Here is a 24,875-nt window from a genome sequence, read left to right as displayed (position 1 = left end):
GTGTAAGTGTTTTTATTTGGGGCAAATATTATTCTGTGCTTCCTCTCCTATCTGAGGACTATGGAGCTGCTGTTCCTCTCTCACATGTCCCTTCAAAGAGACAGGTGATACATTCACTCAATCACTCAGCAAACATGTATGCTATGACACTTCCATCTTGCTGTTTTCCTTCCAAAATGTTCTCACTTCACCACAAATACAGGAAAGCCATTCCTCATTGACTCAGTAATCGCAGTCCCCCACTCAGTAGACCAAGCAAAGACTATCATGAACAAGAGGTATGTCAGCAAGTAGAAGAAAAGCCGCATTGCGCCCTTATATTCATACTGTTGCCCTCTATTAATGCTACACGGCAACTGCAGCATAATAATGGGACTGACAAGAGGGCTGTCCTATGCAAATAATGTCCTCCCATGCTTACTTTCTTCTGAGATGGTTGCCAGCCTGTGCCGTGATACTGCCTCGAACATATGGTCTTCAGCAGAATTCGAAAGCGACCTACCTATCTTAGGCTAAGGATTTTGCCACTCGAAGGCCAAACATGGGGACATCTCACTCATTTAGCAGTGTCCCAAATCGCCTGCCGTCATCCTCTATACAGAACTTGAGCGTTCGTGGACTTCCTTCAAAAGAACGAAAAGGGTGTTTAAAGCCCCAGCCCCATCCTATCTTATCTTAGCCCAGCCCAGTGCTATGCCAAGCCATGATGCTCCATCCCTTTACCCACTGCTGCAGGCATGATGCAGACCTGCTGAAGCAAAGACCTGGCTCTGCCCTTTTCTGCCTCTTGAAGAATACAACTTGTCTATCTTCTGTTTGCACTTTATAAAGGAAGTTTCATCTGCCCCAAACTTTACCCATCATTTCATGAGCTAGAAATCATATGTGACTTTTATTCCTAGCCAACCTCACAGGCTCCATCCCCCTGATTTGAGAGATTGGCTCACACCAAAATGAAAAATCACCACCATCCAACCTATTTTACTAGCAGTGTAGCACCTTCCTCACATTCTTGTGCTCAGATAACCCTCCCAGGTCACATTTGCGCTCTACAATACACCAAATGTAAAGGACAAGAAATGAATACATTGATAAATGAAGATAAGGCTTTGGCCCTATTGCACCTACTTGAGAAAAAGGAGGGTTGGCCGAAGGTCACGAGGGACAAGGTTTGTAATTTTGGGGCATACAAGCCAAAAAGAGTGGCCCCATTTCCCGTCTGTTTTACCAAGTGAAAATAATATTAGCTAATGAAAAAAACACTGTTTGGTATTTTTATCCTTAGGATTCTTTGACAGCATTGGCAGGATTCTAACCCTTGTCCTGTGTGAGCCTTTGCCACCAGAGGAACAGGACTTACCATTGAGTCATAGCTCCTTGGTGGACTACAACATTGCAGTAGAAACATATAGGCCCTGGTGTTATTGCCTGTGGCTTCCATTGTACATGAAAAGGATGGCCATGATATAGGGAAGTTTTGATAGGCTACTGACATGGAAGCCAATGTGGTCCAGTGTGTAAGTTCCTGACTGCCAGCCAGACAACCAGGGTTCAAATCCTGGAGTTGGCACCAGGTGACTGATGGTGGCGAATCAGAGGTAAGTTTGGGGTGGGCCTGTCGGGTCAATTGGTAAGTAAAATGTGTTTGTGTGTGTGGTGAGAGCAAGGGTGTGTCCAGGAATAGTGACGAGGAGTCACAGGTGGGGTTAGGGGAGCAAAAATGGCAAAATGATTTGGGTTGCAGTAGGGAGGAGGTAGGAGCCTAGGAGATTGGGTGGTGTTACAGAAGCAAAGGAGACCAGTAACTTGAAGGGGGAGTTCGGGGGCTGGGATCACAGAGGAGAGGCAGTACCAGGGAGAAAGAAGGGGTCATAGATGTAGGCAGAGTCTGGGACACAGAACAAGCATGGGGAAAGTAGGGATCAGAGGAAGAGCATATGGGAGTGATATTCCGCCTTGTCCATGAGCACATGGTGCAGATCGGAGCTTCCGAATCCCCTGTACTTCCACGGACGGAGTGATCTCACAGTCGCACATGCACACACACGTCACACGCTGGTGGGGCCCATTTCACCAACATTCATCCTACCACTCTATCCGTGCCATGTATAAGGAGAGATACTTTCAAAACCTAACCAATCTGCATGTACCCTGAGGTCAATGGCATCAACTAGTTGCTATAGATCTGGTGAAACATTTTACAATAACGGAAATAAATTCAATAAACATGACAATAAAATAACCACCCGACACAGTGATTCAAACAGAATATTCGTTTATCTAAAATTTGTATGAAAAGCCAATTAAATGCAAATTCATTTCTATCATATTTACCTATTCTGGCTAAAAGTCAGATCCTAAGTCAGAACCGGTCCTCAGCAGAATTAATCAAAGTTTCTAGCCGTCATGTAGAGTCATCGTCCTCTCCGTCAGCATCGGGACCTCGGATCATCAGTTCGGGAAGAAGTGGCGCTAGACCTCTCTAGTCTACTAATATTTATACTAAAATTGCATTCCATAATGTAAAAATCATATCGTACAAAACGGATGAATGGCGGAAATTATGTCGTCTATGTACATTGGGATACTTTCGAACATTTTCACACACATTGATCATCTCAAATAATGAATAGAAAATAAGGGGTCCAAAACCAATTCGTTACTTCTACGGATGTCTCTTTTGGATAATTTGTATCCCATTCGTGGGATCATCATGAGTTCATAAAGTCAGTGTTTTGTTTAGAAACAAATTTCATGTTCAGGGGCACTTGGCATCACTCCTTGATTTGTCGTCATGATCATGGCTTTTCAGTTCGTGAAGAGGGCAAGGTCACAGGCAGCGCGAAGCCTCCTTGCAAAATTTCCATCAACTCGAATGCAGGCTGCGGGTGGTAGCCATCTTTTGGTAGGCCACATTGGTCAACTTAAGTGAAATAGAACACAAAACAAAATTACTGCACGGAAATGATTATACAGTGTTATTCCCCTGCTAATACCCTTATGTGTATGTATTTATCTAGCCATTTGCGACATCAGAAGCCATTAATGCATATTAATTATAAGCGCAAAACACAATAACATCACATAAGCAACATCCATTTCGTCAATTTGCTCACCAACTTAGTTCATTTATTAATTTAGCCATGCAATAGCATTCCCACGTGTAATTCTCCTGTTAATAAGGTTGGTTAGACAAGACTCGACAAACTTTTAGTAGTTATTAATTAATCAGTAGTACTTTTAATTCTAACATGCGAAAATGAAACAGGTATTTGGTTTAAAGTAAAAACCCTGCTCCATCACACACACTTTATGTACACTAAACCATTCATCAGGTTATTTCAATACAAAAACAATCTATTTGTTGGTTTCTTTATTTTCAATCTTTCATTCAGCCTTTAGCCAGCTTTTAGCCAACACGTGTTTTGTCGATGTGGTGTTTCCCTCGACTTAATCAGGGCTGGAAAATAACAATATGTAGTTGAGGAGTAGTGTATTACCCTACACGTTTACATCCTGTGTTACAATTGGTGGAAACCCAAACCATCCTTCAATTCTATATTACACAGTGCATCGTGACTTTGCTTAGTATTACAATTCATGTTTACAGTCATCATTTCTATTTCAATCATGTTCCTATGTGTCAATAAGACTGGAGTGATGTCAATTGCGGGTAAACAAGCAGTGCCCTGCCCCCTTCAGCACACCGATTGGGTGATCAAATAGGGCGGGCCTTATGGTAGAAACCCCAACATTGTTTTACTGACTCACCCAAACAGTGAGTTTTTGAGGGGGGAGGGAGAGTCAAACTTGGGGGACAATATTCAATGGGGTGTTGGGGTGCACTATGAAAGGGGTGATAGGAGGCACGAAATAATGTGGCTTGTGGGGTTTTTGCCAGGCTACCCATATATATTTCTCCACTTCCTCCATTGGGGGGGTACCCCAAAAGGGCAGGGGGACTTGGGGACTAGGCTTGTGACAGTTTCTATTACCAACCACAACGGTGCACCACACAGACCTACTACAGTTATGGTATTGAAAGGGGCCCCTAGGGGCCTAGAAGGACTGTTCGCATGGGTCCAATTTCTTGTGTGGTACCCTCCACTTTATTCACCCACCACAAAGGGGTACCCACGAAGTGAAAATTGGTGTGCTGGTACTGAAAGGGGCTATATAAGGTAGAGAAGTAGAAGGAAGGCAAGCGTGGAGTGACACTTGGTGGAAGGGCCATCGGCGCACATTTGGGCTCCTCACAAAGAGAGGAAAAAGTGGGTGAACAGCAAACGGCGATAACTGCTATGACATCTGAGAGCATTACATTTTGCTAAATAAGGGAGGGTAGACGAATGAGGCAAGGAGAGGGCCCTTGTGGCAATTGCGTGGATGGGGCGTAGAGAATAATCATGGCATGTAAATTGATAGCAGTGCATAGATTAGCAGGTATTTTTGGGTGTTCACCAAGTGATTTGTCCTCCTTGTATTGGGTATATAATTCACAGAGGGAAGATCAAGCGCTGAAAGTGTCAACAAAGCAAATGTGTGTGTTTCCTTATCCAATGACCCCTCCATCCATCCATACTTAAAAGCCACATTCTGGTCCTCAACCTACCAGTGATGTAAATGTAAATGTAGTTGAGCTTATATAGCGCACAGCTACCCGCTGTGGATTTCCCGGCGCTTGCTTAGGGAACCCATCCTGGTATTCCCCTGTGAGATAGCAAGGTATCCACAAGGTGAAAGTCAGGCATCCCGCCGCGAGGGGCCATTGTGGAGATTAAGCAAGCTATTGCCCAGAGTCGCAGAGTGTGAACCCGTGAGTCGAGGAGGCACCGGGGCGAGAATTATCGAGTCCGTGGAATTTTTAGCCCAAGACCCGCCGAGGCGGGGAATTGAACCCTGGTCCAGGACCGATCTCAGCTTCCGGGTCTGCTGCCTCTAACCCCTGAGCCACACTTCTCCACAGTGATGTTGCTGTGTCCCATATGCCAGTCCAGTCCTGCCATAAAGGACAGGTCTATGACTCATGTTATTATGTGCTTCAGAAAATAAATGTTGAAATAATCCATTTTAAGGCGCAGCGCTTTCAAACCCAACACCAAACCCCAAGACAGAAACATGATGTTACTTTGGTTCTCAATGTACTTGGAAGACACAACACATGCCTTTTGCAAAGGTACCTTTAAATATCATGAGAAGATCCATAAATGGGGAGTGATGCCGACCACAACCGTACTGCAGATCACCAACTGTTTCATTTACTTCTAATTCACATTCCAAGATGCACCCACATTCCAACAGGCACACTTCACAGTTTGCATTCTATCTCATTCCACACACCACATGCATACACCAACACCATTACTCTGTGGATCAGAGTGTGTTTCACTAGTAAAATTACCTCTTCTTTGATCAATATACCCTTTCATACCCCTTGGACACTCCTATAAACATTTCCTCCAACAAATTCCTGATTTGAGGGCTAGCTGAATAGATTCCTTTTCCACCATATTAAAACATTTAAACTAGCCATTGGTTTTGGTATGGTACAGTGCCACCCGAGAATGCTTGATTCCACAACTCTTTAAGAAAAGTTGCTACTTCTCTGACGTGAATTGCGCTCTCTAGCCAGAAATAATTTCTTCAGTTATCCCTTCTATACAAAAACCATCATAAACAAAATCTGAAAACTTCAGAGTTAATGCGCCAAATCCTACGTACCTCCGTGCACTTACAAAAATAATCTATTAGAACAATTGCCAAATCAACTGCCAACTTATAGCATGGCCCATCCAACCACCCCACTGACTCTCCTGGAACAATGCACATCATAGCTGACATATCACTCCTGCTGCATACTTCAGAATCCCTTATCCATCTATCAATCGTAGCTTTGCTTTCAGGCCACCAAGCATTTTCTCTTGCTTCTCTTACAGTACTAAAAATTCTGCTATGCCCTTCGAGGCGTAGCCTGATAATTACCTTGTGTAGTCCAGCTGAAGTATTATTCTGGCCCGGCACATGGTAACCCTTTTACATGTCATCAGCTCAACTTAACTTAATAATACACCACATAGTCACCTTTTAAATCCCTCTCCTTGGGCCAGTCTTCAACTAAGTGCCCCTTAGCCATCTCGCTTTCTTGGCTCCAATTACTTTCGATCAATACTCATCATCCAATTCAGCCGCATCCTCAACAACTTCCACACAAGGGATGGCAACCTCACATTCTCCATCATCGCTTCCTCCAGTTTCAACTGTCAACAGTAATCTAGATAATCTGTCCGCAACCTAACCATGGTGGCCGAATGCTTACATTTCAACTGTACCCAAAATATAAGTGAGGTGCTTTCTAGTAGGTAACCGTACCAAGAACAGGTGTAGAAACGATTTATAGTTGTAACGCACATCTCATAAAAATATTCATGTTATTGGCACAAAGGAAAGGTACTGTTGCCTTGAATTACTGTAACTGGAAGATATAGCGTCCTACCTTCAAAACAGAACTAATGTCATCCTTTCTCATTTAAACCATACTTCACAAAAGCAGGGGTCCCTCAAGGCTCTATCATCTCACCCATGCTTATCGACATCTACATGATGTCATTACCGGTACTGCTCAATCAAGTTCATCTCACGTGCTTTAACTATGCAGATGACACGCAAATACTCCTTCAACTGGAATGCCCCAAAGACATTAGAAACTCTCCAATTTTCAGTTGTCTCAGAGCCATGGATCAGTGGATGACTTGCAAAATGTAAATATTCATGTGTGGCGTTTGGAAACATTATGATTAGGGCTCCCGGTTTTATGGTATTTATTTTTTGGACATTTCCATCTGTATTTATCCATATCTATTTTTTGTCAACTTTATCTGTATTTATCCATATTTATTATGGGTTCTGTGAAAAAAATAAAGCTGAAACTGGTATATTTCCACATTTATTTAACCAAAAAATATGCAGTCATGCTTGAATGCCTGCCAGGTTTCAGTGATATGAACACCCGCAGAAATTAAATTAATGCACTTACATGAAAATATGCACATTTCAGTAACAGCCTTGTGCATATCTACTGCTGTTTAAGCCTCTTTACTAAAATTCCTTTTGTTAAGCCCCTTATCTATCAATCCACACAGTAATTAGCCTGGAAGACATGGCAAAGTGTATTTAGAATTACTCACAAAGCACCCAATTTCTATTTTTGTCCACATTTAAAAATAAATACAGACAAGAAAATAAATGGTTTTCTGTCTGTATTTATCTGTAAAAATCTGTAAAAATGGAAAAACTGGAGTCTTTTTTTTTTTTAATTTAAAAATTCTGTTTATTAAACTTAAAACAGTGGTAATGTTATACACATAAATGCTTCGTACATTTCCATTAAAAACTGGAGTCTTAATTATGACCCACTTGTCGTCTGGCCTGATGAACTGGGATCACCACCTAAAGTATCGAAGGAAGTAAGAAACCTCGGAATGACCATGGACTCCAAGCTATCGATCAATGCCCAAGTGGACAAACTAGCAAGATCAAGCATTGTCACTATAAAAACTCTGCGACAAATCTTCCCCCATTTGGGATTTCCACACAAGGTACAAGCTACCATCTCCCTTGTTCTATCCAAACTCGATTACGTCAATAGCCTCAACCATGGATCCCCTTTAAGGACCATGAAAAGACTACAATGGATTCAGAGCTTGGCTGCTAGACTACTCTTGCATATCAAACCGCAAGACCACATCTCACCTGTATTGGTTACCGGTTGCCAGAAGATCTAGGTTCAAGCCGCTTTGTATCACCCACAAAGCGATACATGGAATGGGACCACTCTTCATCAGGAATAAAATCACCAAACACATTCAACAAAGGAACCTCCGCTCTAGAGTGACACCTCGACTCAAAATCCCAGGATACAAGGAAAAAAACATGGGTAGCAGCCAAACTATAGAACTCTTTACCCCTCAACATAAAATCCATGGACAACCACCTTATCTTCAGAAAACTACTCAAGAATTGGCTCTTCCCCACATAAGCACCATACGCAAACAGAAATTTACAGCATATCCCTCTGTATAAAAGCATTTATTTGTACTATAGATATGTACCTATCTTTGTGTATTGCTTTGTATAAACATGTAGAATAATTATGTTGTTAAAAAATAAATCAAATACATTTTTAAGTACAATAACACTTGAAAACCAGAGTTTAACGAATGCATCTTTAATCTACATATACTTCCTTCCTTTATGCATCTATATAACTTCCACGTACTTGGATCTATAAATGTATTACTTTTTTCCTAAAAAAAGCATATTCAATGCACTACCCTATTTCTCATCCTATACCTCTATCCATATCTTTAATCTACATATACCTACCTCCTTTCTGCATCTATATACTTTTCATTTACTTATAGATCTATATATTTATCACTTTCTTCTAATTCGGCATATCCAATGCACTACCCTATTTCTCACCCTATACCTCTCTCAATATATCTCCTACCCAAACTTTCTGACTCATCTAAAACTTCTTTCTACTACTCTTTCCAATGCACTACTCTATTACTCACCCTATACCTCTATCAAGATATCCTCTACATCCACTCTCTCATTTATCCCAAACCACTATTATGATCCCCAAAATAACCCTTGCTAGACTCTCCCCTACTCTACCCCTCCTTGCATCATCTGACACCTCTTTTACTATACCGATCCACCAAAACAAGCCTTCTAAACTCTTCCCTCCGACTTTTCCCCTCCACATCCTTTTTTACTCATCCCGAGCCTCCTCCTACTGCTATGATCTCCAAAACAAAAAAGTCTAAATCCTTCATTTCTGTGAACCCCAGCAAATCTCACTCTACCGAAAAAAAAATCATTTGGAGGTTGTCTCTTGTGAAGAGTTCTTATGTCTTTGAGCAAGGTTCGCGCAATGAAAAACGGTGCAAAATAAAATCTAGATTCTGCCCGCCACCTGCACTCTAATCTCATCCTCTGAGAATTACGGACAACGCATTAACCTTTGATGTCATAAAGAGATAGCCATCTAGCGGCTGATTTGCACAGTGTGAAACTGTAAAATCAGGGATCAAACCCAACTTCCCTGCGTGGCCAAACTGTGTGATCCTAGGTAAATATTGTAGTTAATCAAATCTCCTTTTTGTTAGTTATGCAACTTACTTGATGCAAAATTGTAGTCCTACCTCTATATTTGTCAAATGTCCCAGTTTTGGGATTTTAAAATATGGTATTTTTTCCCATTATAAAACCCAGAATTGAATGGGAAAAAAACTCGACTGAAGCAGTTCACCATGAGCTGGGAGCATCCTAACTGCTTGCCGCTTCAAAGCCAAGCTTCATGCTGAAAAAGAGGACAATCAATGCAACGGCCAGCCCGACAACAGCAGACAGCCACTACCAGATAAGAGAATACTGTTACAGTGTAACCATGTACCCTCAAACCACAGAGACAACAATGCAGTCCATGTTTAAACTTCACTTGCTTTTAGTGCATAAAAACACAAGGGAAATGGGATCCTGACTACAATGAAGATAAGGGTAGAGCTATGGCAAAAAATAGCAAAATATTATGTAATTATTTTGATTGCATTTGACTTACAAATATCTTGGGAATACAGTTTCATTTATAGACCCATGGGACTTTTTACCTTACTGTCAATGTTCTGTCTTTTTCAGTTTTATGAAATATTTAATAAATATATTCTGATTTAAAAATTGAGGAGCCCAAGCCAAAAATACATTCTAAATCCTTGAATTAATCATGTTAATTCCTGACTTAAATTTAGCATGGCTCTTTTCAGGAAGCGGCTGCTACAGCCTCCTAAGCAAGATCCATGACATCTGTACTACTCGGTCACATTCCAGGACCGCACAGCCAGGGGTGGAGCCGCTTGTGGAATTAATCGCCTCCCTGAAACACAACAGCTTTAAATGTTGGGTGGTAGGATCTTCAGGGCTTCTGTCTCAAAGCTTTTCCTGTTCCCCATTTTCTTACATTTACTGTTCAAAGATGTCATGTCCTGCCTTTGGAATTCACGGTGGGTCAACTGATGGTAACTGCATTTCACGTCAGACTGAGCCCAGCCAGTCTTGACAAGTGCTGCCATACTGTGTTGTGCTCATCTTTTATGTACGTGTGCGTGGCCCAGCTTGTGACTGTTACTAACACCCTGTCAGGCAGATCACCATTAAAAGGGCCACTTGAATAATGCAAGTCTACAGAAGCTGCATTTTTTGCATGATTATGGATTTGCCACATTTGTTAAGACATCTGTAATCTGCTGCATAATCTTCAGAGTTTAAACAAAAAATAATTTCTAGCTCAAAGTGATCAGAAGTTACTAACACTGCAGCGCATGAATCGCTACAAAGAGGAGTGTCATTCTCAAGGTGACCGGTCAATTTTTTAGTTGCTTTGCGCCATATGTATGAACATGTTTTCCCATAGACACAGAATGGGTAAAACCCTTTGATACATCTGGCCCGTATTCCTGTATTTGACTGTTAAAATGGTACAAATGAAGTGAACATTTTGGCCAGTGTTGAGATATGTAAAAATGTCAAAATAATACCATCACAAAATGTGCTGCATTATGCAGCATACGTTGCCTATTATTGCTGCATTATATTGTGGGCCTTCCCACAGAATTTGGTCCTCGCCGCCAAATAATACCAGTGGCTCTAATCACGGGCAATAATAGCATGAAAAATATAATGCAGACACCTTACGTGAAAAATAAATGCAACATTAACTAATCTGCGGGCAATGCATTGTTCTGGCAGGAAAGCTAAGTTGATTAAAATGATTATTTGATTGCTCTGGGTGACATGGGCTGTGTCGTGCTGGGCTAAGCAAACTGAGCTGGCTCTAGATATGATGTATGAAGCTGGGTCTAATGCATCCATTGTAGGGGCCTGTGTTCTACCTCATGGTCACAGGCTCAAATCCCGGCAGGTCCACTCAGCCTTTCATCCATCTGAGGTAGATAAAATGAGTACCATTGAGTTGGTTAACAATGAACATCTGGTGGCCAAGAAGGTTAGGAGCGAGGCGGTGGTGAAGCTGGAGACTGACATCTCGGGGTTGGAGTCGGCCTTGGAGGCGAATGTTACTCCGGACGGGCTACATGCCCTTAGCCTGAAACAGTTCGAATATAGGTCCCTGGTCACTGACGCGGCCAAAACTATGTATAGGGAGCAGCAGGGCCGATTGTATGACGCGGGGGACAAGGCGGGAAAGTTGATTGCGTGGCTGGACAAAAAGGAGAGAGTGAATCGTGTGGTCCCCGAGTTGCGTGCTGCGGATGGTGTGTGTGTGACTGAGCCGGATGAGATTGTGGAATGTTTCGCTGACCACCTCCGGGCGGTGTACTCCCCGGTGACTGACAGGGATGAGGATGACTCTCGCCTCCTACTGAGAGATATAGCTCTGCCCGGCCTGTCCGTTGAGGACCGGGAGCGGCTGGACGCCCCCTTGTCGTCGGATGAAATAGCGACCGCGATCCGTTCCCTTCGCTCGGGCAAGGCTATGGGTCCTAACGGTCTGCCCATTGAACTATACAAATTGCGTCCTGATAAGCTTGCGCCCTTCCTCAGCCGCATGTTCCGCGACTCTCTTGCGGCGGGTTCCCTTCCGGCCGACCAGCGCTTGGCCACTATAGTCGTTATCCCCAAGGAGGGCAAGCCGCGAGACCGCTGTACTTCTTACCGGCCTATTTCACTGCTCAATGCGGAGCCTAAAATCCTGGCGAAAGTCCTGGCCAATCGATTGTTGAGTGTCGTGTGCGACCTTATTCATCCGGACCAATGCGGCTTTATCCCGCACCGTAACACCGCTCTTAACTTGCGGCGTCTTCACGGTGCCCTTGCCAGGGCGGAGTTCCTCTCCGAACCGGCCGTGCTGGTTTCTTTGGATGCCACGATGGCCTTTGACACTATTGAGTGGCCATTCCTCTGGGCCGTCTTGGATAAATTCGGCTTTGGAGAGGGACTTATTGGCTGGGTGAGGCTCCTTTACACGGGACCCATGGCTCAAGTGGTGGTGAATGGGCGGGTCTCTCGGCCCTTTGCCCTCGGCAGGGGCACGAGGCAGGGGTGCCCGTTGTCCCCGTTGCTTTTTGCTCTCGCCCTGGAGCCACTCGCTGCCTGGCTCCGTTGGGAGCCCTCGCTTAGAGGGATCCGGTGGGGCCCGGGCTTCGAAGATCGGGTCTCGCTGTATGCGGACGACATTCTCCTGTATCTCACCTCACCGCGGCAGTCACTCAACGTCCTCTTTGATGGCTATCTATTAAGTGTAGCCAGTGTGATGGAATGGGAAGGCATAGACATATTGCGTATAATCACCAAGTGATCTTGTGTATCTGAAACTTTTGACCAGTTCTGGGCTTTTAACCAAAAATCTGGAACACGTAGTTGCCCTAGAATCGGACTGGCCATTAAGCATGCAGGGCTAAATCTTGGTGCATTTAATGCTCTGGTGTGTAGCAGGTCACCTGATGGTTTGGTGCTCTTTCACAGCGTGCGGTCACATTACTCTTCATTAGACAAACAAGGTTATAAATCTTTGCTGCATATTGTACCATTTGTACTGCAGCTCTTCCCGCATAGTCAACATGTTCGTGGTGTGCGGAGCACACGTGCAGAGGTATAAATCCTTTTAATTTCTTTGACATATAGGACTCTCTGCCCATCACCACCTTTGCCTGGGTCCACATCATGTTGAATTACACTACTGTACACATGCAGTGCTCTGCCCCAGCCTCTTGCAACATCCCACTCCACTTCTCCTGACAGTTCCCATTCTTAAGTTAAACAGGCATAGCATATTATGTACTCAAACCTAAATTATTTATTATGATGCAACTATTGTTTCCAGAATGATCCTCTTAGAAATGCGAAGCAGGTTACTAAACGTCCATACACACTTATGGAGCTCTGCAGCTGTTTTAAGGTTGTCTCTGGCAATTTATATTGCATAAAGCAAGATCATTTGTGAAATCTATCTCACACATTGACATTACTGCCAGGACCGGACGGCCTGTAGCGGGCACTGGGCGTTTTCTTAGTGGGCCGGAAGGATGTGGACTGGTATTTGACCAGAGGGGGGCGTTTTTGTTACAGGGGGCCGGTTTTGCAGCCGTGCGGAATTGCCCGTGCTTGTTTCTGGTCCCAGTCCAATTGTGATTACTGCTTTGATCTATCCACAGTAAGATGTCACACAAAGTCTCACACATAAAAATTTAAATATCACATGCAAACATGCTGAAAATATGTAAATGTCACACATAAGCAAAATGAAAATTTGGCAGCTATGTCCAAGCCCTCTTTCCAAAGCAGTCCGCTCAGTCTTACCCCTTCGCTAAATGTATTTATCCTTTAAATTGGCTTTCCGGCAGTCCTGCTGTATCCTACCAAGTGCAAATCAGTTGTCTTACACTGTGAACTAAGCAAGGAGAGGCTGTGAGCACTCGGCTGTTTTTAGGTCTCAGCTCTTGATAGCACATGCGCTGTCTTGAAGAGCCTTGTTGTATATACTTTGTGGCCTTCAGCCTGTGCATAGACTTCCCATTTCCTTGCTCCATTGTTGCTCTCATATTCTTCCTACCCATTTGTCCATAGCTTGCATGTGTCAAACCTCTTTCTGTGTTTAGTCCTCCCCGAGAGCAGGGACCAACTACTACTATAATAATGACAACCCCCGCAACATCCCCATGACTAACGTCCTCACCAATCCTTTAAACTCGTTCCCCCCTATTATCACTACAAGCTCCCCCTCCGCCGTCGCACACCCACATACACAACCTGCCTCCACCGCTAATCTCATTGACATTCCCCGGAAATCTGACTTCTTACCTAGAACTTCTCTCCCTCCTCACTTGGACAGTAGACCCTCTACTCCTCCTTTGAACCCCTTGAATGGGAGCATTACTAATCCGGCTCCCCGCGTCCAACCTCTCCCCTCTCCTAACCCCACTGACTCTGTCCAATCCCCGACCCCTGTTCACTCTCCCTCCAAAGACCCAAGTCATTCTCGGCCCCTACCTAAAACCTTAAACTTTTTCAGCTCAATTGCACAGAAACTGAACAGAATGGAGCTGAAAATAAACTCCCTTGCTGCTGATCTCCTATACTTACAACAAGATCTTCTCAACAGGACCAAGCCGCCGGACTCCCTCTCCCCGGGTAGATTTTCTCCCACCCCACTCAATACCGCTCCCTTGGCCCCTCAGTGCACCCCTCGTCCCTCCAGTCCATCAGCGAGTCAGGCACTTCGACCCAACCGAGATCGCCAACCCTTTCCGATACCGAAACCTGATGAGATCACCAACTCTTACCTCACTTTGAGCCAGAAGTCAGCCCCTTTCCCCATCCCTGTTATTATCGGCACTAACAGAATCCCAAAAATTGTCCACTCACCTAGACCTCCTGCTCAATACTCCTCTATCCACCTCACTCCCCCCATCATCGAAGCTCCCCGCCCTCTCTCTTGCATGCTCCTCAACTGCAGATCAGCAGTACAACACGCCACAGACATTGCTGAAGCTCTACTCGCTGAAGAAATTGACATCGCTTTCCTCACTGAATCCTGGCTCAATGTCCACTCCACACCCATTCTTGACATTCTCACCCCTCCAGGGTACACCATCATCAGACAAGACAGACCGATCAAAGGGGGGGGGGGGGGAATAACCATCATCCACAAAGCAGGGATTCAGATTACCAAACTTAAACCTGCAGAATACCTATCGTTTGAATACCTAGGTGTCGAACTCAGTGCCAAGGGCACCTCGCCCATCAAATTCCACACCATCTACCATCCTCCTGGAGAGCGTACCCTTTTCCCTGAAGAACTAACAGACCTAATATCACGGTTCTCCATGACAGACACTAAAGACGTGTTCCTGGGTGACCTCAATATCCACTGGAATGACCCAGAAGACTCCAATACCAAGAACCTATCCAACCTACTTGAAATTTATAACCTCAAACAACTCTGCAATAAACCAACTCACATCAAAGGTGCAACACTGGATGCGATCATTACCAACAATGATCTGGTCTCTCTGACAGCGATTTCTCCCATTGACTGGTCCGACCACCACCTCATTCTGTTCAAGATTGATGCACTTGTCTTCCACCAACCTATTCGTGATGACAAACCTAAACACTGGACCAGAAATATCAAAGCAATCCCTTTATCCGAACTCGAATCCAAGATTCATGCCCATCTTCAACTCCAACCCTCATCATCGACGGCCGATGACCTCACTACACACTTTAACTCAAAAATGACAGAGGTTCTAGACCAAGTAGCTCCTCTCAAACTCAAACAAGTGAGGCGAACCAAATCTAAACCCTGGTTCAACGTGGTTCTCAATGAGGAAAGGTGTCAACTCAGACAAACGGAAAGGTCTTGGAGACTAAACCCCTCGACCTTACACCTAGCGCAACTTAGATCTGCTCGGCAAGCATAAAAAAAACACATTGTCAGTGAAAAGGCGTCTTTCTTCCGCAGCCAACTAGATCTGGCAAAAAACAGACTGAGAGAACTCTTCAACATTGTCAAAAGCCAAACTAACTACACTCCCTCTCAAGAAATCAAAGCCACCAATGAACGTTGTGAAGAAATTGCCACCTTCTTCACTAATAAAGTCTCGAAAATTGATCAATCCTTCATCCAAACCTCTAAACCTCCTTCCCTCTTAACCTGCCCCACTCTAACCACCCCATATCATTCAGAAAGAGTTCTTACCAAGAACAATCAGGTTTGCCTCCAGCTAAAAAACAACGCGCATTGGTCCGACTTTGAGCTAATGTCGGATAATGAGGTTTTCAGTATAATTTCTAACCTGAAAACTTCCTCCCACACTATGGACCCCATCCCATCCACAATCATAAAAGAACTTAACCACACCATTTCCCCTTTCTGGACTAAAATCATCAACGCCTCTCTCACCTCAGGCTGTGTCCCAGTCTCCCTTCAACTTGGACAAATCACACCCATTCTCAAAAAACCTGGGGCCAACCCTAATGATCTCAACAACCTCAGACCTATCTCCAACCTCCCATTCCTTGCAAAAACATTGGAGAAATGCGTTCTCCACCAACTCAACAGACACATTGATGAGTTCAGCCTCCTCAACACCTTTCAATCAGGTTTCAGGAAAGGCTGTAGCACGGAAACAGCTATGCTCAACGTCTCGGACGATATTCACAAGGCTTTAGATGAAGGTGATGCCTGCCTACTCATCCTTATTGACCTATCTGCGGCATTCGACACAGTAAATCATCCAGCGCTTCTGGAGACCATGTCGAAGCGCTCCGGCATCAATGGCACAGTACTAAAATGGTTCACCTCCTTCCTTCAACACCGCTCGCAACAAATTAAAATCAACTCCTGCCTCTCGAAGCCAACTAAAGTCACACTTGGGGTCCCGCAAGGCACGATCCTCTCCCCAGCCCTCTTCAATCTTTTCATGGAGCCCCTCACTATCATCTTGAAAAAAGCTGGAGTGAATTACCACATCTACGCTGATGACACCCAAATCTATTTCAAAATCAAGTCTCCCAGCGACATCCTACACCTCAATGCCACTCTAACGGAGATCCAAACTTGGTTCAACGCTAACCACTTAAAACTCAATCCAGATAAAACAGAACTAATCCTATTCTCTCCAAAAAGCAACCATCGTCCAATCAAAGAGTGGCTCAAGAATCTGGTTCACCCTAAACTGCCCCATCGTCCTATCCGACTCAGTTAAGTCTCTAGGCATCACCCTTGACAAGAACTTATTTTTGGAGGCCCACATCAAAAACTCTGCAAAAAAAGCTCTTTTCTCTCTAAAACACCTAAAATAATTGAAACCTTTTCTTCCCCATGATGACCTCAAGACAGTAGTCCAATCCCTAGTTCTCTCTAAAATCGACTACGGGAACGCCATCCTAACAGAGACTCCAAAATCTCACCTAACCCCTCTAAAGGCAGTGTTGAACATGGCTGCTCGACTCGTATCTGGAGTAAAAAGATTTGATCACATCACTCCAGCTCTCAACTCCCTCAACTGGCTTCCCATGGAACGGAGGTGCATTTACAAACTGGCCTGCATCACACACAAAACCCTTCACTCTCCGGCCCCTAACTACCTGAACAACAAACTGGTAAGAGCAGGTCAATCCAGATCGCTGAGAAGCTCCAACTCACTCCTTCTTATTCATCCGAAACTGAAAAAGAAAACCACACAATACCGATCGTTCTCTGGCAACGCTCCCAGGATGTGGAATGCTCTCCCTATAGTCCTCAGATGCAACCCCTCATTCTCCTGTTTCAAAAGGGACCTGAAAATCCATCTCCTTAACAAATACTTTCCTGACCAACGTCAACTAACCTAGACTTTAATATCCGAGTTTACTCCTCTCTCTTGACATTCAAGGATAGTTGGCTACCGGACTGTGTTAACCACCTTATCTTCCATGCTGTATTTTTTTATCCCTGGTTTTTGCTTCCTTACTGCCTACTATGTAATGCAATTTCCGTCTGTTTTTCTGTACAGTATGTATGTAAAGCGCTCTGATACCTACGGGTCAAGCTAGCGCTATATAAAACTTCTAAAATAAAATAAAATAAAAAATACTATCCATCCACACCTCCCATTTAATGAGCATTTTAGCAACTTCTTTTTTCTTTGTTTAAGAGCTGTCCTCAGAAGTGTTCGTGTTTTCACTTGCTCCGAGCACAGTGCTTAATTTGTAAAAAATGAAGTGCCAGAGTCCTCATCAGGAGGCCACTGTAGCCTACACCACACATTGCCCCTGCTAGCGCCAACAAGCATTGAAAATGCAATAGGTCTCACCTTTGGTTAAGTTAAAGCCATTTGCTTTGCTAATGGTATTGTATTGCAAAGTAAATGGCTTTAACTTAATGAAAGGCGAGACCTATTGCATTTTTAATGCTTGTTTCAAAATACACTGTCCCTCATCCAAGGTCTATAGTGCTGTAGCAAAAACTTTACAATAAATAAATGGGATGTTATTTTCATCTGCTTTAAGAAAATACCACAAGAGGCTGCACAAAAAAGCATTTTACTCTGTGGCTGTGTATTGAAAACAGAGATGGGGCTGTTGGCTTCTTGGTTATAAACTGCTAGGGTTATCTTTCCCCCAAGTTTATAGAAGCTATGTAACCTTTAATTAAGAAGGACCGTTACGCCTAACAACCCCGAGTCCCTCCTGGAGGTGGAAGCGAAGGGCTGAGGAATGTCCGTATTTCTCAGCCCCTTTAACCTCTGGACAGGAGCGCGCATCTGACTGCTGCCAGCATAAAACTAGAACACATTTTTGGTGTTAATTCTGGTTTAATTAGGATACTTCAGTTGTATATAATGTTTTCTAGGTTATATATAAAGTGACAAATGGTTATAACACTTTTTTAATTATTACTTATAACTTTTCAACATGCTGCGCAACATTCACAATGCTCTGCAACACATATTAAAAAGGTTAACAAAGCCAATAGCTCTCTCTAAACACTTATAAGGCCCCAAAGGCGAGACCTATTGGCTATGCCAATGCTTGTTTTATTTTGAGAGGGAGAGTACCGGCACTTTTCAAGACAGATGTAATACTTTTAATTGGAGAGTACCGGCACTTCTCAGAAACAAGCAGGTACTCTGGTACAGGTAAGTACCTGCACTTCAATTTTCCCATTTCTAGCACTGCCCTTTACATCTTTTGTAGGCCGGATAAAAATTCTTCTGCTGCTAGTCCAGATATAAACAACCTACATTTAAATCGGTTTTCCCCCAGCTCTCTCTTTGCATGCAGGGCCCACACTGTAAAACTCATGGTATACATTTTATGGTAATTAATTCCCGCTTGTCAAACAAATGCAATGAATCTGTTTTAGACAACTCTTGTAACTTGTTTCTTGATGTAAATATACTTATCCTCTTTCCAGACATGTCATGTGCAAAGCACTTTAGGATCTCTTCGGGTAATAGCGTTATGCAAAAAAAAGCTAGTAAACCGAAATAACAAAAATAAATACATTAAATAAATACATATCAAAAACTACCTGAAATCTCTCCCTCCTGGCGCAATGCCTTCCTCTGCAATAAGCTTCCTCTTATTGTAATTGAATTTATACAGCCTGGGCTTCGTGCCCACCTCTTATAAAAGTTCTAGGAAAGTGCCCCTCTTTTGTGCTCTGGGTCGTACGTCCCTCAACAACACCCACACATGCACACGTTTTAAGGGCGTGCCCCTTATCACTGCAACTGATATCTCTTTCCCATTCAGCGTAGTCCTCCCGCCGCCTCCCAACGCCGACCGACCGGGTCTCCTGCCCACACAGGCACCAGTTGCATACATGGCAACATTACCTCTACACGTTCTCCCATGTTTCAGCGCTTAGCACCTCTTATACCCCCTGATGCCCCCCACACACACACTCGCATTCATTCAGTCAGTTTGCCCCTCTTTAGTTTTCTGACATCTCCACCCCCTGCCCTCATTAACACATGCACACAAGTACAAGCAGTGTGCCCATCTCGTGATTTTTAGCAGCGTGGCCGTCTCAGACGTTCCTGGACTCCACGGCCCTCACATATGGCATTGGCAAGGTGCCATCCTTTAAAAGGTATCTGACTCCCTTACACCTGGCCCAGAGTCCTCTTCTCACACATGAGTTCTGGAGGTGGTGGAGGGGGGGAAGTGCGGTGCCCCTTTTACTCATAATGTGCTCCTTGTATACTCCTCTTATCTCATAGTTCGGGTATTCTGGCAGTGCGCCCCTCTGTTATGCTAAACAGCTTTCGCCCCTCCTCCATGCCCACACACGACTTGTGACAATGTATGTGCTCATTACTTTTAAAGTTCTCATGCCCCTCCACACACACACACACGTTCTGCTTTTTGCAGTTTTATATAGCACGAACTCGACTCGAAGGCATTTGAGCGAGTCACATGGGCACCAGCTACAGTACACAAGGACACATTCATGTTTTTCAGGCACGGGGAGATTAAGTGATTTGCCCAGAATCACAGGATGTTGAGTTTACACTGAGACGCGCATCTGGCTCTCCAGCTACAAAGTCGGCAACCCTGGCAGTGATGCCAGTTCTGGCAGTGTGCCCCATACCACACACAAGTTATTAAAGTGTGCCACACAAACATGCACACGCACAGTTACTGGCAAAAAGTCCTTCTTTTGCACCGCTGCACTACCTGCCCCCTTACCTCAACACACGCGCACACTCTAGCCCTGTCAGCGTGTCCCTATTCTTTTCCCTCCCTTCCTACCCACTTACACACACACACACACACACACTTTGTGGCACTATAACCCTGCACTAAATGTGCCTCTTCAACCCTCCAGACACCTGTCCTGGCAGCATCCCTCTTCAGTTCCCTTTCTGCCTCATTTTGCACTCTACGCACGAGTTGAGACACTCTTCTCCAGCACGCACGCTGCTCTGTACTGCACTTCAGCAATTCATGCCCTCACTTCATACACACACACGGTCCCTCTTCAGCTCCACCGCTGCCTGCCCCACTCCACACACACGCACACACCAATTCTGCCACTGTACTCCAGCCCTCGCTGCCCCTTCCTTTATTCCCACACACACCTGTGGCGGCAGAGCGCCCGATGGCCCCCCATCACGCACACACAGGCATCAGTCCTGGCAGCTCGCCCCTCTCTCTTCACAAGCACACCCTGTCCCTCTTCTGCTCCACCGCTGCCTGCCCCACTCCACACACATGCACACACAGTTCTGCCACTGTACTCCAGCCTGGCTGCCCCTTCCTTTATTCCCACACACACCGGTGGTGGCAGAGCGCCCCTCTCCAGCGCTCCTGCCCTACCCCCCCCTGCTCCCCTCACACACACAGACATCAGTCCTGGCAGCTTGCCCCTCGCTCTCCTGCTCCCTGCGCCGGTGGACCGCCGGGCACGCAGGCTGGGAGCTGCAGTGATGTGTTTTACTGGCTGGGCTCGGTGGATGCCCGCTTCCTGCCTGGCTGACACAGCGCTTCGCCCTGGCACTGCTTCCGGACAGGAGTTAGGGCTGCTCTGCCTGCTTTGCGGCCACCGACTCGGAGGGGGACACGTATTTTTTTTACTGAAAATGAGTGCACCCGCACATTTAGCCTTCCCGGGTCGGTAAACGGAGCATCGTTATATTAGACAGTAGTAACTTACAACACTTGTCTGGTTTGCGGAATTAAACGCCATTGCAAAACAGGTTATAACGACCAGTCTGTGTAAAGCCCAAGTTACCGCCACATGTGCATCAACAGTTGCATATAGGCTTTTGCCCTCACTGACCCATGCAAGACATTACTTTCACCTACCAGTGCTAACAAGGCAACCGCGAGCAGGCAAACAGCGTGCGTGCAGCGTGTGCGCAGACAGGGAGCGAGCAGCTGAGCCGTACACACGTGCACATCTCCTGTCCTTGCACGCCTGCTGTCTTTTATGCGAATGTCTTCAGCCATAGGCGTGCACATGTCCTGTCTTCTGGGCACGTGTACATGTCCTGTCCCCCTTCACCCACTAAACCGACAACAGGTCTCGTCAAGGCGAGCAGCGCATACGCTGCGTCACTAGGTGAGACCTAAAAATGACAATACCAAACCAGGTACTAACTATCACACCCTACAGGTGTGACAATTCAGACTATTTCAGGTCCCCAAAGCTATAAGATTTGCATGGCGGCAGGTATTAGTCATTTTTAACGTATATTGAATTTGTAAACCACCGTTGTTGTGCTTACTCTAAATCAGACAAACATCCCACCATGTGGAACTGTGTCATAAGTGCCGGTGCTGCCAATTAAGTGCCAGTGCCAAGCACTGGAAACCAGCGGCGTCACTAGGGTTGGTGTCACTCAGTGCGGTAACTCACGGTGTCACCCGTGCGGTCCGCACCCGCTGGGCCACACCTCCCTAGTGACGCCACTGTACACCCTCCAGCAAACTCAACACTTGTACTGTTAGTATTTATTTATTTTTTGTTGCATATTTATATAGCGCAAACTTGACCCGAAGGTATTGGAGCGCTTTACATGAGCACCGTATTTACATTACATATTCAGGCACGGGGAGATTAAGTGATTTTTGAATCACAGGATGTGGACGTGACCTTGAGGCACAAACTCTGGTTTCCAGCACCAAAGTCAGCAGTTTAAGCCGACGGACCAAATCCTCTAGTAAGCTGCACTCTCCGTACTGCACAGCAATGGTGTAATAATGCCATACTTTAACTAACTACTTTGAATTGACCTGCTACTACCTGCCCAGCGCTCTTGACTAACGTTTCTGCTTATGTATTGGACAACTCCCGATGGCTGCCTTTTAGGCACACAACACCCCAGGGCACGGTCATTCTTGTATCTGTGGACCAGCAGCCCCCACTGCACTCACCCAAACTCTTCTCTCACAATGTCTCCTTCCTACAGCACTGCCAGCCTGCTCTAATGTGTTATCACCCTGCGTCCCAGCCACATATCAGTTTACTTACCCACCCTACATGATGGACATTATGTTCTCTCGGTACCAGTTCACCCTCAGAGGTGGCCACCGTTGTTCTAGGGGTGTGTGTAGCCCCGTTCAGGAGGGTGGTGTTGTCCATTACCCTCTGCGGCCTGCTGTCTGGTTGCTAGGCCCAGAGCCTGGAGTTTTCCTTTCCAGGTCACGGGGAGGAGGGGCGAGGGAGACAGGCATGCAGGAAGGACGATGTCCCGGCTTGAAGGGAAGTGGACCTTTGCCGGCTGGGAGAAGCCCTCTGCCCGCCGCCCTGCAGCCCCTGCCAACAGGTGCGCGCGGCAACCTCCCGGCCACAAATGTGAGGGGAGGACGCGGCTCTGATGACGAAAGTAAACATGGCTGAGACGAGCAGAGCAGACGATGGCCGGGGGCCGTGTGCCAGGGCACTGGGCAGTTTATATCTCTGGGGGGGAGTGATGGGGGTGCGTGAGTGTGAGGGGTCCGCTGCACCCCATGTGAGGGTGTCACCCGGTGTGGTCCGCAACCCCCGCACCCCCTAGTGATGCCACTGCTGGAAACCACTGGCTCAAATTAAGCACTGTCCGAGCACCATTTCAGTAAACAGGACTGTAAATCATGTTCTTGTCTCATCACAATAACTAAGCATTCAAAGACCGAGTCAAATGTCAGACGCTGTTTTCAGAGGGCACCTCATTGTTTCAAAGTTGCTTTCTTTTGATTAACACTGCACAGCATGTTATCATGCAGCAAAGGGGTGCAGATGCACATCGACGGATGCTACAGTGAAACAAGCATTGGCATAGCCAATAGGTCTTGCCTTTGGGACCTTATAAGTGTTTAGCCATGCAACAGTTGATGTTGTTGCACCAAGGATATTGTGCTGCATAACTTAACACTTATAAGGTCCCAAAGGCGAGATCTATTGGCTATGCCAATGCTTGTTACATTTTGTATCAGCTACACGAATTACTGCAGCACCTTTGCTTGTTTCCCCCGCCTTCTTACACTGCATTGTGTCACTGTGGAATCACTCATTTCCCTTGGCAGTAGGGTTCTCTAGTGTGAAACATATTTTGGCTGTCTGCTTGTCTCATCTTTTGAGGCCTTTTAGAAACAGTGAGGGATCTCCCTTCTACTCGCCCAGGGCTTACATAAATGAACTTGATGTTGAATTAATGTGCCGGGGTGAGAAGTTTCTGTAAATATACTCGGAATGAAAGGAGTATGTCTGCGGAGCACAGATAATAAAATGGTTGCTGGCACGTCCAGGTTGACACCGAAGACCCCTTCGTCAATTAATCTTCACACATTTTAAAAACAAAGTGAAATACAGTTACGGCCCCCCTTGAGCGTCTTCTGCACACTGTCAATTGTATATAGTGTCAGAATGTGGCTAATGATATTTAAAAAGTGCTATGGCAGGATTCCTTTGGGATGAAAGGATTTCGCAGACATGTCTTTGAAGTTGCAGTTCGTGATGTATGCCATTGACACCAGGCAGTAGTCAGTACGATAGGAAAACAAAACAAGCCCGTGCGCGCGAGAGCGAGCACCAGGCCATATGTTTTGAATTATCGCGCCCGTTTCTGGGCACGATAATTCAAAACATATGGCGCCCGTGCGGGTAACTGCAAGCAATAGGCCACACACGCACAAGCGTGTGGTGAGCTTTTTGAAGCCCCCTCACAATAAGTCTCGCAGGGCGTCGCATGCGCACTGCTAGGCGAGACCTAAAAAACTGAAATGTTGTGCTGTAGTCCGCTGTAGCACATCCATGCACAGGCTGGTAAGTACACAGGAGTCTTGTTAGATGCACGCTGTGAGCTCACAGAAAGCCGTTGTCCGACACGTCTTTTCCATTAACCGTTCTTCCTATGCGTGGAGCACAAGTGAGATGTTAACAATACTGAACTATGCTGGGTTTGCATTGTATTCTGTTCTCGAGTCACTTCGTTTGGTATGCAGAGCAAACACACCACTCAGAGATCTGTTTGTTAAACCAATTACTTTAATATACCTGTGAAGCCTTGGTGCATGCGGTGGCCAATCTTTAGCATACATGGCTCTTCACTTGAACCGTCTCCTGTAGCCTCTTTGCCCCTCCCACCGGCCCCATTCTAACCCAGCCAGAGGCCCTCACATGCGAATGCACTGCTTTATCTGCCAGGAAATCGATCATGCAGCACTAAACAAGACCCCGGTCTTCCTCCCCCTGTGGCCTCTGGTACAGCCTGACTGCTGCTCGCCCAGTCAATCCACTTGTGTAATAAAATTGCAGCAGATTTTTATTTTCAGTTTTATTCCAGTACTCTTGTGCGATCTCTTCAGCGATCACAGTTGGG

This window comes from Triturus cristatus, chromosome 7 (assembly GCF_964204655.1).
Source record: "Triturus cristatus chromosome 7, aTriCri1.1, whole genome shotgun sequence".
Lineage (NCBI taxonomy): Eukaryota > Metazoa > Chordata > Amphibia > Caudata > Salamandridae > Triturus > Triturus cristatus.
This window is presented reverse-complemented; position numbering follows the sequence as displayed.